At 50.5% G+C, this 15,980-nt stretch overlaps 1 protein-coding gene across 2 annotated transcripts in view; it reads left to right on the top strand.

The window, feature by feature from the left end:
• Positions 1-15,980, top strand: part of GSG1L (GSG1 like) — a 213,332-nt gene that overhangs the window by 154,380 nt on the left and 42,972 nt on the right. The window lies entirely within an intron of this gene.

Raw genomic sequence — 15,980 nt, 5'->3', positions numbered from 1 at the left:
AGCTCGTAACCCCACCTCCCTGCCGCCATGGAGATGGGGCTCCTGCCCTCCTGGCCTCCTGGACTGAGGACAGCTGGCTTCCTTCCCATCTCCAGGCCTCTGTGCTTGCCCTCCTCTTCGCCTGGGCCTCTCTTCCCCAAATCTTCAAAAAATTCAGGTCTTGGTTTAAATGTCACCTTCCTAGACATGCCTGCCCTGACTTCCTTGACCAGACTAACTACCCAATCTCTGTTTTCCTCATGCCCCCTCTTTTCCTTCACAGCATTTACTAAACTCTGAATTTTATTTTATTTTAATTTATTTGTTTTAATTAGTTTTTTTATTTGGCTGCGTTGGGTCTTAGTTGTGGCACGCGGAAGCTTTGTTGCGGCGTGCGTGATCTTTCGTTGCAGCGAGCGGGCTCTTCGCTGTAGCTCGTGGGCTTCTCTCGAGTTGTGGTGTGCAGGGTCCAGAGCACACGGGCTCAGTAGTTGCGGCGTGCAGGCTCTCTAGTTGTGGCACACGGACTCAGTAGTTGCAGCGCAGGCTTAGTTGCCCCGTGGCGTGTGGGATCTTAGTTCCCCGACCAGGGATCGAACCCGCGTCCCCTGCATTGGAAGGCAGATTCTTAACCACTGGACCACCAGGGAAATCCCCTAAACTCTAAATTTTAGATACGCTTCTGTGTTTATTTTCTATCTTCCTTCATAAGACCATCAACTCCATGAGGGCAGGTACCTTGCTTGTCTTACATACTCCTTTATATCCTGAACCATGAAGAGAGCCCGGAACACAGTAAGTACCTAATAAATATGTGTTGACTGAATGAATGGATGGAAAGGGCTATGATGGAATGGTAAAACGTCTGGACTTGGAGTTGGGCAGACCTGGACTCAAACACACTCCTTTCATGCTGTGCTTTGCTGGGCGGATTGCTCTACCTCTCTGAGCTTCACTTTCTCATTTGTTAAATAGGGTGTCACCAAACCTAGCCTTCTCGGGATGAGGCAAGGATTATATGAGATATGGGACAGTTGAGTGCTTTACAAACTGTAGAGTCCCCAGGGAAGGGAAGGGCTGTGCAGAGGTTTTGTTCTCTAGAGGTTCTGCAGTAAGGCATCTCATTTTCCTAGTGCACGGGCAGCTTCCCAGGCAATGAAACTAATTGGATGGTATCATAGCTTCGCTGCGGGGAAGTTGGAAGCTCAGAGCACTTAAGATCTCACCGGCCAGAAGAGTCGGATTTGCATTTCAGCTAATGTGACGGAGGCATGGAAGGGTAGCCCTGGGAGGAATGTTCTCGAGGCTGCTTATGAAGGTCTCCGCTCACTCTGTGCTGAGGTGGAAAGAGTCAGCGGGCAGGGGGTGAGGTGTGGGCCTGAAACTTCAGCCCCAAACCCACCCCAGGTTTCTCTGTGAAGGCCAGGGTCCCTCATGGGCCAAGTGGGAGGGGAAGTGGAGGCCCACTGCATGAGACCTGAGTACAGTGACTATTCCTGCTTATAACTTGGGCTCATGTAACTAGATATTCCTGGGATAATGAGAAAGTGAGAGAGAGAGTGCCAGACACAGAATGAGAGTCAAAGGCAGAAATAGAAGAAAGAGGGAGACAGAGCCAGAGGTAGAAAGAGAAAAAAGCCAAAAGGAAGGGGTCTGCCTAGCGGCCCCTATGAACACATACCCCAGAAGGACAGTGAGATGGGATTGTCCAGTGTGCTGGCCCTGCCTCCATTGATTCAGGGCTCCCAATGCCTTTCATAACGCGAGCATCTTGCCTCAAAGAGTATGCTTCTGGTGTTTAAAGATTCTTATCTTTCGTACCACTTGGGCCCCCAAAGTTTAGCCAATTCCTTCTTCTGGTGCCCAACCCAAGAGAGAAAAATCTGTTGCTAGGCAGGAGGAAAGCTGGCCTTGAACTCCAGAGGGAAAGGTGTGCTCGCCAGGATGGCATGCCCTGGGGGATTCCCAAGCATCTCACACACACACACACACACACACACACACACACACACACACACACACACACACACACACCAGCCTTCAGCTCCCTTGGGTGCCACACGCCCCATTTCTCAGCCTGGGCATTCTTCCTCCACGACTATAGCCACATCCATATGCCATTATTTACTTAGCATTTTTTACCTCTTAATCACTCACTTTTTTTGAAATTTAAATTTATCCAGCAAGGAAGCTTCAGATCACTTTTGGAAATAAAAAGCCAATATCCCTTGCAGTAAATAGAAGGGAATTGTAAATCTGTAAAAATAAAAACATTACCATTGTAAAGACGTTTATGTAGCATTTAAAACGGTGGTCTCACCCGGGGGTGATTTTGCACTCTCAGCTCCCTCCCCACCCCCGGGGCCATTTGGTAACATCTGGAGACATTTTGATTATTTATTTATTTATTTATTTGGCTGTGCCGGGTCTTAGTTGTGGCATGCGGGCTTCTTATTTGCGGCATGCGGACTTCTTAGTTGCAGCATGCGTGTGAGATCTAGTTCCCTGATCAGGGATCGAATCCAGGCCCCGTGCATTGGGAGCGTGGAGTCTTAGCCATTGGACCACCAGGGAAGTCCCAACATCTGGAGACGTTTTGGGTTGTCACAACTAGGGGAGCCGGGAGGTGAATGCTCCTGGCATGTAATGAGTAAATAACCTGCCATGCACAGGGCAGCTCACCTCCGCAGCTAAGGGTTATCTGGCCCCAGATGCCAATAGTGCTGAGGCTTAGAACTCCTGATCTAAAATAAGCTTGAGCACCCCAGGGAGGTATGCCCCATACTTGGGCAGCTCTGACCTGGTTAACTGCGCCTCATCCTTCAGGCTCAGCTGGAACACCCGCCCCAGGGATGCCTTCCCTGACCCCCGGAACAGAGGACTCCAGATGTCAGGTCCTATGGCCCCTGACCCTCCCACCTCCTAACTCTCTGACCCTTGGCAGTTGTTTTCTGCTTGTGTCTGTCTCCCCAACTAGACCTTCAAGCAGGCAGGGGCCACGTCTGTCTCATTTATCTCTTTCTCCAGCCCCTAGCACAGTGCTTGCTCATAGTAGGGGCTCCATTGTTACGTGCGTAAGGAAGGAAAGAAGCAATGAAGCAAGGAAGGAAAGAAGGAAGGTTTGGGCAAAAAAAAAGATGTGGATTCTGTTCCCGGATTCCCCACTGTCGGTCAGGCACGTAACCTCTCCTTGGTGAACTTTTTTTTTTCTCACTTGTGAGATGGACACCGTAAGGGGAGTCTGTCCCCATCAGAGAAACAGCAGGTGTAAAAGTCCTTGGCCGAGGGAAAGCCCTCGGTAAAGGTTAGGGGCATCCATAGGTAGAAGGGGGATCGCTGGAGAGATTGGGGCTCATTCTCTCATTCATTTATCTACCACCATTGTCAAGAGCCTGTATTCCTCTTGTCCCAGGGTAAGTTTTAGTCACAGCCCCTTTCATCTCAAAGGTGTCCTGGCTTGGGCACTCAGTGATACGGTCCCTCTCACTCTCAGCCACTGTATCTAGTAGGGCAGTGGAGAGGTGAGCAGTAATTAGGTCTGCCCTGGCTGTCGTCTCCTCCACCCTGTCATCTGATCTCCTCCACCCTGTCATCTGATCTCCTCCACCCTGTCATCTGATCTCCTCCACCCTGTCATCTGATCTACTCCACCCTGTCATCTGATCTCCTCCACCCTGTAATCTGACCCTTGCTCCCACTGCTGCGGACCCTGCGCTAAGCGCTCAGCGATCCGCAGGGATCTCCGTTTAGCAGCAGGGCCTAGAGGCTGCAGGTGGGGCTGGCTGGGAGCCTCTGAGAAGGTGCCACATGGCAGACATGTGGCTGGGAACATCATGCCCAGGTGAAGCCGAATCCGGCCTCTGTACCCCAACACCAGATTAAATCTCGGAGACAGCTTGGGGTGAAGTAGAAAAGAATAACTTTGCTGCTTTGTTAGGCAAAGGGGGCCACAGCGGGCTAAGGCCCTCAAAACTGTGTGTCCCGACCTGGAGGGGGTAGTGAGGAGTTTTATAGTAATGGTTCAAAGAGGGTGTGGTCAGCTCATGGACGTTCTTCTGATTGGTTGGCGGTGAGGTAACCGGGAGTCAGCCTCATCAACCTTCTGGTTGCCACCGGTCTGGGGTCTACATGCTTGTGGGCAGCGTACAGTTAACTTCTCTCACCTGAGGGGGGGGCGGGTTTCAGTATCTGCAAAACAGCTCAAAGATATTCTTATGTGTATCCCTTAAGGGGGAACCGGGACCCTGCCCCAAGGCTGCACTCTTGTTTCTTGACTGTTCCTCCCTTGTCTCCGCATCCCTTGTCTACCCATCCGGTCCCTTCCCGATTTAGCAACTGTTTGAACCTACCCTTTGGAACTGAGGGAAGGTCATAGAGGCTGAATGAAGCCTATTTCCCGTAATCAAGAAATGGGGGACCCAGAAAGGCTTTTGTGTCCAGGAACCCCACAGGGCCCTGCTCAGTTTCACAGGGTCAGGGCTGTTCCCCACAGAGGCAGCCCAAGTCCAAGGCTTGGGTGGAATGTCAAGACCCTGTGCCGTGGCACGTGGATTTCCGGGGTGGAGACGTGGGAGAGGGGCAAGACTGTGACTTGGGTGTGCATATCTGTGAGGGGGCTTCCGGCCTCTGCCTGGGTGTCTGTGTGAGGTTCCCAGCGTGCTTTACTCAGTCCCACGCAAGCACGGGCTGGGGGACGTTCTCCTCTTCCTCGCACCATCATCCTCTAGGCCAGAGGGCCGACCCTCCATCCTGGGGGGCTTAGGGGCAACCAGGGCTGTCACAGTGGGGTTGTCCACGTGAAGAGTCACACGGGAGTCGAGGGCCGGGACCCAGGCAGACAGCAATCGTTCTGAACAGGATGTACTGGCCCTGTCTGTGAGCACGTGGCCAGACTCCCAGGATGTTCCCGGTCCACTCAGATGGGGACAGGGCCCTTCGTGGAGGCCACTTCACTCCCATGTGTTCCCGGGAATAAAGAGGAGGCTGGGCCCCCTCGGGGGCTGCCCTGCTCACGCCTGCATCGTTGCATCCATTCTCTCCTGGGACCCACTATCCTCTCCTCCTCCTCCTCCTCCTCTTCCTCCCACTTCCCCCAGGCGGCCAACTTTACCTGGTCTCCAGGTGGAGGGGAGGAGGAAATGGCTCTGCTTGATCATATATTCTTCCAAACCTTTTCTTTGAGCACCTGCATGTAGGCTTTTGAAATCCCCAAAGCCAGGGGTTTGATTCTTGTTTTCTCAGTCCTCTGTGATAGCCGAGGCCATCGAGGTCTTATATCTAGTTACCCTAATGAAGGAGGGTATGGGGACATACCCACTAATATAAAAAAATCATCCACCACCAAGTTGCCCCGGGCCACCCCAAGATTCACTGGAAACTGGGGGCGTGGCCTCAGGACTCATTCTAGATGCCCGCCCCCCGGGTGAGAGGGCTGTCTTAGCCCATTCATCGTCCCAGGGCTGGATGGGGGTAGCCGGGTGGACGAGGCTGGTGAGGGTTCAGTAAACCTTGGTCCCTCATTGAATGCCACCTCTGATTTGGGCCACTTCACCTGAAAAGGCAAATAGAGAAATGGGCAGAATCCAGTCAGGAGTGGTGCTGATAACTCAAGGGGCCCAGAAGGAGACCTTTGAAGCAAGGGCAGAGTAATTGGAATGATCTAGTGCCGAGAAGACAGAGTTGAGGGGTGACTCGGTAATTGCCAAGCTCGGGGAAGGTTCTTCTCAGGAAGATGCCAACCAGCTCACTCCCCAGCCCCCTTGTCCTCAGGGGGCAGAGCAAGAAATTAGCTTCAATTGGCGCTGGAAAGATTTAGGTTACGTGTAAGGAAGAACTTTTTAAACCCTGAAATATGCTACCAAGAGAGGCTGCGGATTCTCTGGAGAGTATCTAAAAATAGCCTGTTCTTTAAAAATAGATCTGGGCAAGCTTTAAACAGCATCAGCTTAGCTTCTTGGGGATGGTTTTATGTGCAGGCGTCTGCAGCGGTGTGGGGTCCTCCCCGGGCCAAAGGGCAGAAGGGAGAGTCAGCCTTTAGCCCCTGTCGGGGCAGACATCTGGATGGATGTTTTAGATTTGCATAGATAAGGGATTTCTTTTTCCATCTGCCCTCAGTTGATTGGTGTCGTGAAATACCAGCCCTTAGGATCTCAGAGTTTTCTTTCTGTGGGAGGATGTTATAGGGCTGATGTTAATTGGGTCAGTCCCACCAGCTTCTCCCAGTCCGTCCCCATTCCTGAGTCAGGGCTCTCCAGTGCCCTGAGGCCTTGCTGGGAATCCATCCATCTCAGCGGTGCCAGACGTGACTCCCTCCAGCCACCTGCTCGCCCACCTCTTAATCTCAGCACCCTTGGCCTGGCCTCGACCTCTCACTGCAGCTGCCCCTCTCGGACCTCCCTGCTCCCACCTTCTTGCCAGTCCGTCCTCCACCAGCAGGAAGAGAGGGCTTTAAAAAAAGGCCGCCTGGTTCTCGTCCCCGAACTCACAATTATGCAATTCCTGCCCATTGTCCTCAGGAGAAAGCCTGAACTCCCAGGATGGCTTCAGAATTTTCCATGCAGCCTCTTGTTTACCCTTCCAGCAGCCTCTCTCTCCACCCACATGCCCTACCTAACGGCCCATTACTGCCTCACCAAACCCCTTTGCCTGTGGGCTCTGCTAGAGCTGCTCCACTGCCTGGTCCGCCCTCCTGCTCCCTCTCAGCTTGGATGTCACCCCCTCTAGACGCCTTTCCTGACCTCCCCACCTAGGGGTGGGGGGAACCCAGCTGGGGTTCCCGCAGGCCCCTGGCCTCCCCCGTTGGCTGCCCTGCCACACAGTCGTCCCCAGTTTTCTGTCTCTCACCTCCCTGAGAGCATTGAAAGCCAGGTCTCTCATTCCCAGGCATATTCCCCCAGCTAGAAGGAGGCCTGGTACACAGCAGGTGCTCAGTACATGCTCAGCGACTAAAAGTCAGGCTGCCCTAGCAGGGGTTTCCCTTTGCTACCTTTGTGCCCCACCTCATCTGGTTTCAGCTTCCTCCAGGTCCCCACCGGCCCCTCTGTCTTACGTCCCTGACATGACATGCATGGGATGTTGGCAAATCCAGGCCAGTGCCCACGTACACGGAATGTTTGTTTAGACATGAACGCTCCCCGAGTGTTCTGAGTAATAACTTCTTGAACAGCATCTTTAATGATAAACTCTATTATAAATTAATTCATCAGCTGATTCCTCTGCCATCTCAGTTAAATGGAGCATGCCACTAACATAGTACATACAAACCCTGCAAAAGAGAAGAGAAGTGGGGCTGGAGGCAAGAGGAGTTCTGGAACTCAGTTGGGCTTCATTGCTCCGTATCCCTATCTGGGGGGAGGCACCATGGCTTGGCCCTCCTGTGTGTCCTCCAGACCCAGGAGGCACCACTCTGCATGGCCAGGCTGGCTCCTCTCCCCTCACCCGAATCCCTTGGCCATGCCGCCCGGTCTCACTTGAAATTCCTGAGCTCAGGCCTCACGCACAGCAGCACTGCCCCGCCGGCCACACGCACTGCCACGGTTTTTCTGTGCTTTCCCACGCTCTGAAAGGACCATTCCACACCATCTCCTGGTTCCTCAAAACTCCTACATCCGCCGTCTCGCTCTCGGCTGGTGGCCTGGCCTCATCGGGGAGAGGGAGAGGCAAAGCCGCCCCGGTACTGGGATCTTCACTCGCACGCCCGGCTTCACGTTCCCTTGGGCTAAGAAGCATCCCTGCTCTCATCTAAAGCCAGCTCCTCCGTCTTCCAGAACCTTCTCTCTCCCTTGCTTCTACAATTGCTGTCTGGCTCCTCCGCACCCTCAGGCTCCCCCTGTCTACTCGAGCACTCAGGGTAAGTGCAGGAGCGTCCTATATCTCCCCTCTTCAGGATCCCTCCCTGAACCCCAGGCCTGCTCCAGCTATCACCCCATTTTTCTGCTTCTCCATGCAGCAAGTTTGGACGTCTTCTCTCTAACTGTTTGGCTGTTTTCTGTCCTCTGCTCAGCGTCTTCCATGGAACATCTGTCCCCCATGGCCTCCATGTTGGCAAATCCAGCAGTCACTTCCCTGTCCTCATCTCTGATCTAACAAACCACTCGCTCCTCCTCGATATGCGTCCTCCTCCGCGATATGCGTCCTCCTCCGCGATATGCGTCCTCCTCCGCGATATGCATCCTTCTCCTGACCTTGGCAGTGCCGCGCTCTGGTTTTCCTCCTGCTGCCTGGGCCTCTGGGCCTCATCCTCCTCTGCTGGCTCTGCCTATTCTGCTCAGCACTGGATGCTGGCTCCATCCCGGCCCTTCTCTTCTCTCCCTACAGGCCTCTTCTAGGCCCATGTCCGTACGCCAGTGACTCACGCATTTAAATCTCCAGCTCTGACTGTCCCCTGGTCCCCAAACTTGTACACCCAAGTGCTGGTGTGTTGTCTCAGCTTGGGTATGAAATAGGCATTTCAAATTAATGTAGCCCACATGGGGTTTGACCCACCCAGACAACTTCCTCCGTCTTCTTCATCTTCATGAGTGGCACCATCGTCCGCCCAATAGCCCAAACGCAAACCCCAAGGTCATCCCAATCTCTGGGTAGCCCTGGTCCCTCACACCCAGCCCACCAGCAGGTCCTGTGGACTCCACCTTCGAAACCTGCCTCAGAGCTGGCAACAACTTTAGACCAAGCAGCAACAGCTCGGCCTGGGCGCCCTTCTTTACCCCAGCTTCCACCATCTGTCTTCACACAGTAATCAGAATGATCTGAAAACATAAATTAGGCCCCTGCTTCAGCCCTCTACTATGGTTTCCCATAGTACTTAGAAGAAAGCCAGATCCCTCACTGTGACCTACAAGGTCCTGGATGAGCTGGTCCTCAACTGCCTTCCTGACCCGTCTCTACCCCGCCCCCCGCCCCGCCCCTTTCCCACTCTGCCGAACCTTCTCTCCCCTTCCCCCTAAGGTCAGGCTCTGGTTGCCTTCAAGCCTTTGCCCCAGCCGGTCACTCCTTCTGTCTGGAATGCTCTTTCCCAGGCCTCTCTCTGGCTGCCTCCAGTTCCCCATTCAAACCTCTGTTTAAGTGTCACCTCCTCCGAGAGGCCCTCCATGACCTCCATGACCGCCCACTCTGAAGTGAGCCCCAGGCATTTGCCCTATTTTATTTTCATCACCACACTTTTCACTGCCTGACTTTTTCTTGTTAGTCAATGTGCTCATTGTCTGGATCTGTCCACTGGAACCTGAGACCTCTGAGAGCAGACCCCTCCCCCGCCCCCAGGAACAGTGCCTGGCATGTGAAAAGCAGCGATAAATATTCATTGAATGAATGAATGAATGATAAATAAACAAATGATGAGTCTGACATTTGTTCCTGTACAGAGACAATTTGCTCTCCAGAGTTTTCAGATTTGGCCCTGTCCTAGCTCATTCCCATATCCCAGACCCTGGACCTTTACAGCAGGCAGTGCAGCTCTCCCAAGCACCTTGCAATCGGCATTGAACGGAACGAACCATCTATTCATTTAACAAACACGTATGGAACACTTACTGTGCCAGACCCTGGGCTCCGTGCTAGGGATTCAGTGGAGAGAAAACAGACCTGGTCCCTGGACTAGTGTGCGGTCAAGCAGGCCTACGCAGTGAGTCTCAAACATACATTCATTCATTCATTCATGAAACACTTATGTAGGGCTTATATCTGCCAAGCACTATTCTAAGTGCTTTACAGTATAAGCCACTTTATCCTCATATCATTCTATGAGGTAGGCGTTATTATTATCATCCCCATATTACAGGTGAGGAAACTGAGGCACAGACGGGCAAGGTAATCTACCCAAGGTCATATAGCTTGTAAGAGACAGAGCTGGAAACCAGACCCTCCCTTTCCCTTTGTTTCACCCCTGCTTTACTGTGGGCTCACCTTTTGACTCTCCTGACTTTGGCTCTTAATTCTGGCCCCGACACCAGCCCCTCCGGCCTTGACAACAGATTTCGGCTTCCTCAGTCTGACCAGCGGAGGGCAGGCCTGGGAGTCATGGCAGCTCTTTTTGCCTTGGGTTCTGGGTGGCATCGCACCCAGCCCAGCTCTGAGCTCTCAGCCAGCATCCCCCACCGGTCAGTGCTCTCCAAGGTCCCGCAGGGGCAGGGAGGAGCCATGCCTGCCTCACCACAGGGGCTGAGAATCCCATTTATGGTGTCAGGAGTTGGGAGGTTCCAGAAACCACAGGATGAGAGATTTACAGCTGTGAGTTTCGTGGTGTAAGTCCATGCCAGGAAGCAGCAGAAGCAGCACAGAAAGCTGCCTTCGTTCAGTTGCCACTGATTTAGGAGGTGCCATAACTCAGCAGAAAGTCACTTTTTAATTCAGAGTGAGCTGGAAACAATTCCTTCTGCTGAGGATTGTTACAGCAGATGCTACTGGTGGTGGACCTCACTTTACAGAACAAACATGCTTCCAGAAACTTGATTGAGGGCTCTATTTTTTAAGCAGAATCGTTAGAATGCAATCAGAAAACCTCACCAGCCTATCTTTGAATGATTTGTAATTTTCATTTATTGAATTTTCTTAAAGCATGGCCTTTCATATTTGGGAATAAATGGGATTCAATTGAGAAATCAATGCATTTCTAAACTAACAATTTGGAAAATTAATTATTCTGCCAACAGGCTGGGTCCAGCTTCTGGGTCTGGTTGGTAGTTTTTGTATTAAAATACTGTTCTGTCCCTACTGTCCTAGTACATGGAGCAGTTGTTCTCATGAATGTTTTCCTGCTTCAGTGGATGTTCTCTGGAATTACCTATGTCTACTGTTATCCCCACTTTATAGACGAGAGAACCAAGGCACTGACAGGTCAGATAACTTGGATAGCATCTGGACAGACATGGTGAGGAAGAAGCTGAACGTTACAACAGCTGAGTGTTTGGAGAGCAAGTCCAGCCTTCAGAAAGGGACCTGGGCAGTGGGTGGGGTTGGGGGGTGGGGCTAAAGAAGGGGTCCTGCCCCACAGAGGGAGCAAGGTTCTGGGTAGGGTAGCACTTCTAGAGGGAATGAGCAATGGGCCGAAAGGAAGAGACACCTGTCCTTCCAGCTAACAGACTCCACCGTAAGTTACAATGATTAAAAAAAAACAGGGGGCGGCAATTCCCTGGCGGCCCAGTGGTTAGGACTCCGAGCTTCCACTGCTGGGGGCCTGGGTTCGATCCCTGGTCAGGGAACTAGGATCCCACAGACCATGCGGCACAGCAAAACAAAAAAATAGTGTGGCATTGCCACAGGAACAGAGAGAGATCCATGGCACAGAATGAGAATTAGGAATAGACTCATGTAATGTGAGGCTTGGAATGTGGTATAAAAGTGTTATCAAAAATCATTGGGGAAAGAACGGTCCCTTCTATAAGGGTTCAGAGCAATTAATGACTCATTAAAAAAAAAATTAAGTTAGATCCTTACTTCACACCATTCACCAAGATAAATTCCAGATGAATTAACATAAATATCTATAAGTATATTAGAAAAAATATAGGATAATGTGTTTATGGTGTTGGTTTTCCTAAAGTAGACACAGGAAGCAAAAACCAAAAAGCAAACGACTGCTAAATTTGACTGTATTAAATACCAAAATGGGGCTTCCCTGGTGGCGCAGTGGTTGAGAATCTGCCTGCCAATGCAGGGGACACGGGTTCGAGCCCTGGTCTGGGAAGATCCCACATGCCGCGGAGCAACTAGGCCCGTGAGCCACAACTACTGAGCCTGCGCGTCTGGAGCCTGTGCTCTGCAACAAGAGAGGCCGCGATAGTGAGAGGCCCTCGCACCGCGATGAAGAGTGGCCCCCGCTTGCCACAACTGGAGAAAGCCCTCGCACAGAAACGAAGACCAACACAGCCATAAATAAATAAATAAATAAAATTAAAAAAAAAAAATCAAAATGTATGACAAAAGCAGTTTTGTTCATAATTGCTAAAACTTGGAAGCAACCAAGGTGTCCTTCAATAAGTGATGCATCCGTATGGTGGAATATTATTTAGGAATAAAAGGAAAAGAACAAACAAGCCATGAAAAGATAGGGGAGAACCTTAAATCCATATTGCTAAGTGAGAGAAGCCAATCTGAAAAGGCTACATACTGTGTGATTCCAACTACATGACATTCTGAAAGCACCCCAACTATGGAGACAGTAAAAAATCAGTGGTTACCAGGGGTTCAGAAGGAGTGGGGAGGGAGGGATGAAGAGGTGGAGCACAGGGGGTTTTTAGGGCCATAACTATTGGACACAGTAATGGTGGATACATGTCACTATGCATTTGTCAAAATCCATAGCCTGTACAACACAGAGAGTGAACCCTAATGTAAACTATGGATTTCATTAATAATAATATATCACTGTTGGCTCATCAACTGTAACAAATATACACTCTGTTGAAAGATGTTAATCATGGGAGAAACTGTGAAGGCAGAGAGAGGGGGCATTTGGGAACTCTGGAACTCTCTGTATTTTCCGCTTAATTTTCTGTAAACCTAAAACTGCTCTAAAAAATAAAATCTATTACTTTTTAAAAAAGTGCTTTTTCCCCTGTGCTGTACAGGGGGAAAGACAAGCAGTAAGCTATTTGGAGTCTATACAATAGACAGGTTTAGTATCCAGAATACATAAAGAATTTCTATCAATTGATAAGGAGAAAGATTTTTAATAAAAGGAAATTGACAAAGGATACAGCCAAGCACAGTCATAGAAGAAGAAATAAAAATGGTTAATAAATAACATGAAAAATGCCCAAGCTCACTAGTAATGAGGGAAATTATAAAACTTAAAACAATGTTGAGGTGTCATTTTTTACCATGCAGTGGGCAAAATTGTTAATGTTTTATAATATCAAGTATCAGTGAGGATTTGGGTGAGGACTGTCACAAAGCTGGCGGAAGTACGACACGGTACCTCTGCTCAGGAAAGCAGTTCACTGACACTGATTAAAATTTAAAATGCACACACTTTACGACCTGGCAATTCCTCTTGTTGTTCACGCTGGAGACGTACTTGCTTGTCCGCACAAAGAGACCTGTAGAAACGTGTTCATTGCAGCATTGCTTAGAGAGCAAAAAGCTGGAAATAACGTAAATACCATCAACTGATTGGATAAATAAAACATGGTGTATCATTATCAGGGAATCTTATGCATCAGTTCCAAAGAATAAGGTACGTCTGTTATGTACCTCTTGGAAGTTCACCAGGAATTGTGTCAAGTAAAGATAAATAAGATACCCACGTGGCTCAGCCCTTGTCTCCTTCTAACAAACTGAGCCAAGGCAGAGGGGACCTGAGAGGCTTCTAGCATACCTGCCGGGGTATGACTGAGGATGGGGTCTAAGCCTGGCAGAGACAGCTGGGGAAGGCTGAGCCTTTAGGGGATCTTCGGGGGCCTCAGCACCTGTCACAGTCACCCTCTCCCTGGATTTCCTGACTCAGGTGCTCCCCGCCAGCCCTGGAGAGCAGCTCTCATCTGAGGCCAGAGGTCCATGAGGGGCTGGCCCCAGCCCAGAGATACAGGCAACCAGCGCTGAGTCCTCTGTCTCCGTGGGGCCTGGGGTCAGGTGACTGGAAGGTGACAGGTGTGCTGGATCCTGCTGGCTCAGGTCCTGAGACCCGACGGTGCACACCTCTTCTCTACTCCGCTTTCAGTGACATTACACGGGTAGCTTGAAATTGGCCATGGTGGGATTATTCACACCATGGAAATTGGCAAACGCTACAAATCATAGCTTTTTCTCTCTCTCTCTCTCTCTTTGGGGAACCTGGTGTTAAACATTTACCTTCACACCATGACAACACAGGATGTCCCCCTTTGCCCTCACACCTGCCCGCAAGGCTGGGTTTCAGGACTCAGTACCTCACTGCCTCTTTACTTCTGTCTTATCTCTACCCTTTCTCTCCTTATCTCCATCTCTTCTCTCGTCTCCACAGGGGAAAGGGTGACTGGGGCAACAAGGGGAGGACAGACGGACAGACGCATTCTAGGCAGCGTGGGATGAGCCCTGGCTTTAAGGGCATTTGCATCTGGGCCCCTGTCACAACTAAGCCATCTACTCCCTTTGTGACCTGGGACAGACTTGACCACTCTGAGCGTCTGTTTTCTCACCTGTAAAATGGGAATAATCATATTCAGGACTACTATATACAGCCTTGGAGGTGTGGTTCTGCTTCAACTCCAGGGAGTGATGTGCGCATAGACTGTGATGTGAATGGAGCCGTATGGAGATGCGCAGCGGGCAGCCTGAACAGCGGTACATGGCCCACATCATCATACTTACTTCAGAGGGTTGTCATGAAGATTAAAAGATAATACTGTAATGGAGGTGAACGAGTCTGACAGAGTGCCTGGCACACAGTAGGTGCACATGCATTGTTGGTTTCCTTCCTTCCTCTTGTCATCTATCTCTTCCCTCCTCATCAATACTGTATCACTCCATCTGAAAATTAGGTCCACGCCAGTTAGCCCACAAAGGCTCCAGATGCCATAGTCCACACGAGCAGTGTCCCCAGGTTCATAATAATCCTGGTAACTGTAACGACTGCATGCCCGCTAGGCAGCAGAGATGGAGGCTGCCTCGCTTCGTTTCAGCCACTTTTCACCTTACTTGTCATAATCCTCATCTTAGGGTTGAAAGACTTGAAGCTCAGAAGAGCGAGGTGCCTCGCCCAGGGCCGCGCAGTGGAAACGTGGTGGGAAAGGATTCCCGCTCAGATCCCTTGGAATCAGAGTTCTCCCAGCCAGTGGGTTTCAAGATTTTTGACATGACCATGGAAAAACATTTCATATTACAATCGCTATACACACGCATGTGCATGCGCACGTGGACACGCACATGTATACAACTGAAAAGTTTCACAAAACAATATTTACTTCTGCTACATTTGATGGTATCAGATATCTATTCCATTCCACTCTTGTTTATTTTTTTTTTAATTTTTAAAAATTTATTTATTTAGTTTTGGCTGTGTTGGGTCTTCGCTGCTGTGCGCGGGCTTTCTCTAGTTGCAGGCTTCTCATTGCGGTGGCTTCTCTTGTTGCAGAGCACAGGCTCTAGGCACGTGGTGCACGGCATGTGGGATCTTCCTGGACCAGGGCTCAAACCGGTGTCCCCTGCATTGGCAGGCGGTTTCTTTTTTTTTTTTTTTAAAGATTGATTGATTGATTGATTGATGATTGATTGATTGCTATGTTGGGTCTTCGTTTCTGTGCTAGGGCTCTCTCTCTAGTTGCGGCAAGCGGGGGCCACTCTTCATCGCGGTGCACGGGCCTCTCACTATCGTGGCCTCTCTTGTTGCGGAGCACAGGCTCCAGACGCGCAGGCTCAGTAGTTGTGGCTCACGGGCCTAGTCGCTCCGCGGCACGTGGGATCTTCCCAGACCAGGGCGCGAACCCGTGTCCCCTGCATTAGCAGGCAGATTCTCAACCGCTGCGCCACCAGGAAAGTCCATGTTTGTTTGTTTTAAATGCTGGTTGCAATCCATGCAATCCATGAAGTTGATTTCACAATCCACTAGTCTAGTGAGTCAAGACCTGCAGTTTGATAAACATTCTCTAAGCAACTTCTCCCAAATGACCTTCTAACACAGGTATCAGCAAACTCTGGCCCACAGGCTAAATCCAGCCCAACGCCTGCTTTTGTAAATAAAGTCTGATTGGTACACGGCCATGCTCATCCCTTTATGTACTGTCTATGGCTCCTTTGTGCTGCCACAGTAGAGTTGAAACCCACAAAGCCTAAAATATTTACTTATCTGGTCCCTAACAGAAAAACTTTGCCCATCCAGAAGCAGATCTGACTCTGTGTCTCCCTTGTTTACATTTCTCCAGGGTCTCCCTTTGCCCTTGGGCTCAACTCAAGCTCCTTGGCAGGCTTAGAAAACCACCGCCCTCTGGTCTTCTGTGTTTCAGTCCTGCTGACTGTCCTTCCCTGGGGGTCCATGCTCTCCCCAGTGCTAACAGGCCCCTGGTGGGTAGACAAAGCCCCACCTTGCT

This window comes from Eschrichtius robustus, chromosome 16, assembly GCF_028021215.1.
Source record: "Eschrichtius robustus isolate mEscRob2 chromosome 16, mEscRob2.pri, whole genome shotgun sequence".
NCBI lineage: Eukaryota > Metazoa > Chordata > Mammalia > Artiodactyla > Eschrichtiidae > Eschrichtius > Eschrichtius robustus.
The sequence above is the reverse complement of the archived record's forward strand: the minus strand, read 5'-3'. Positions and strand labels throughout refer to the sequence as shown.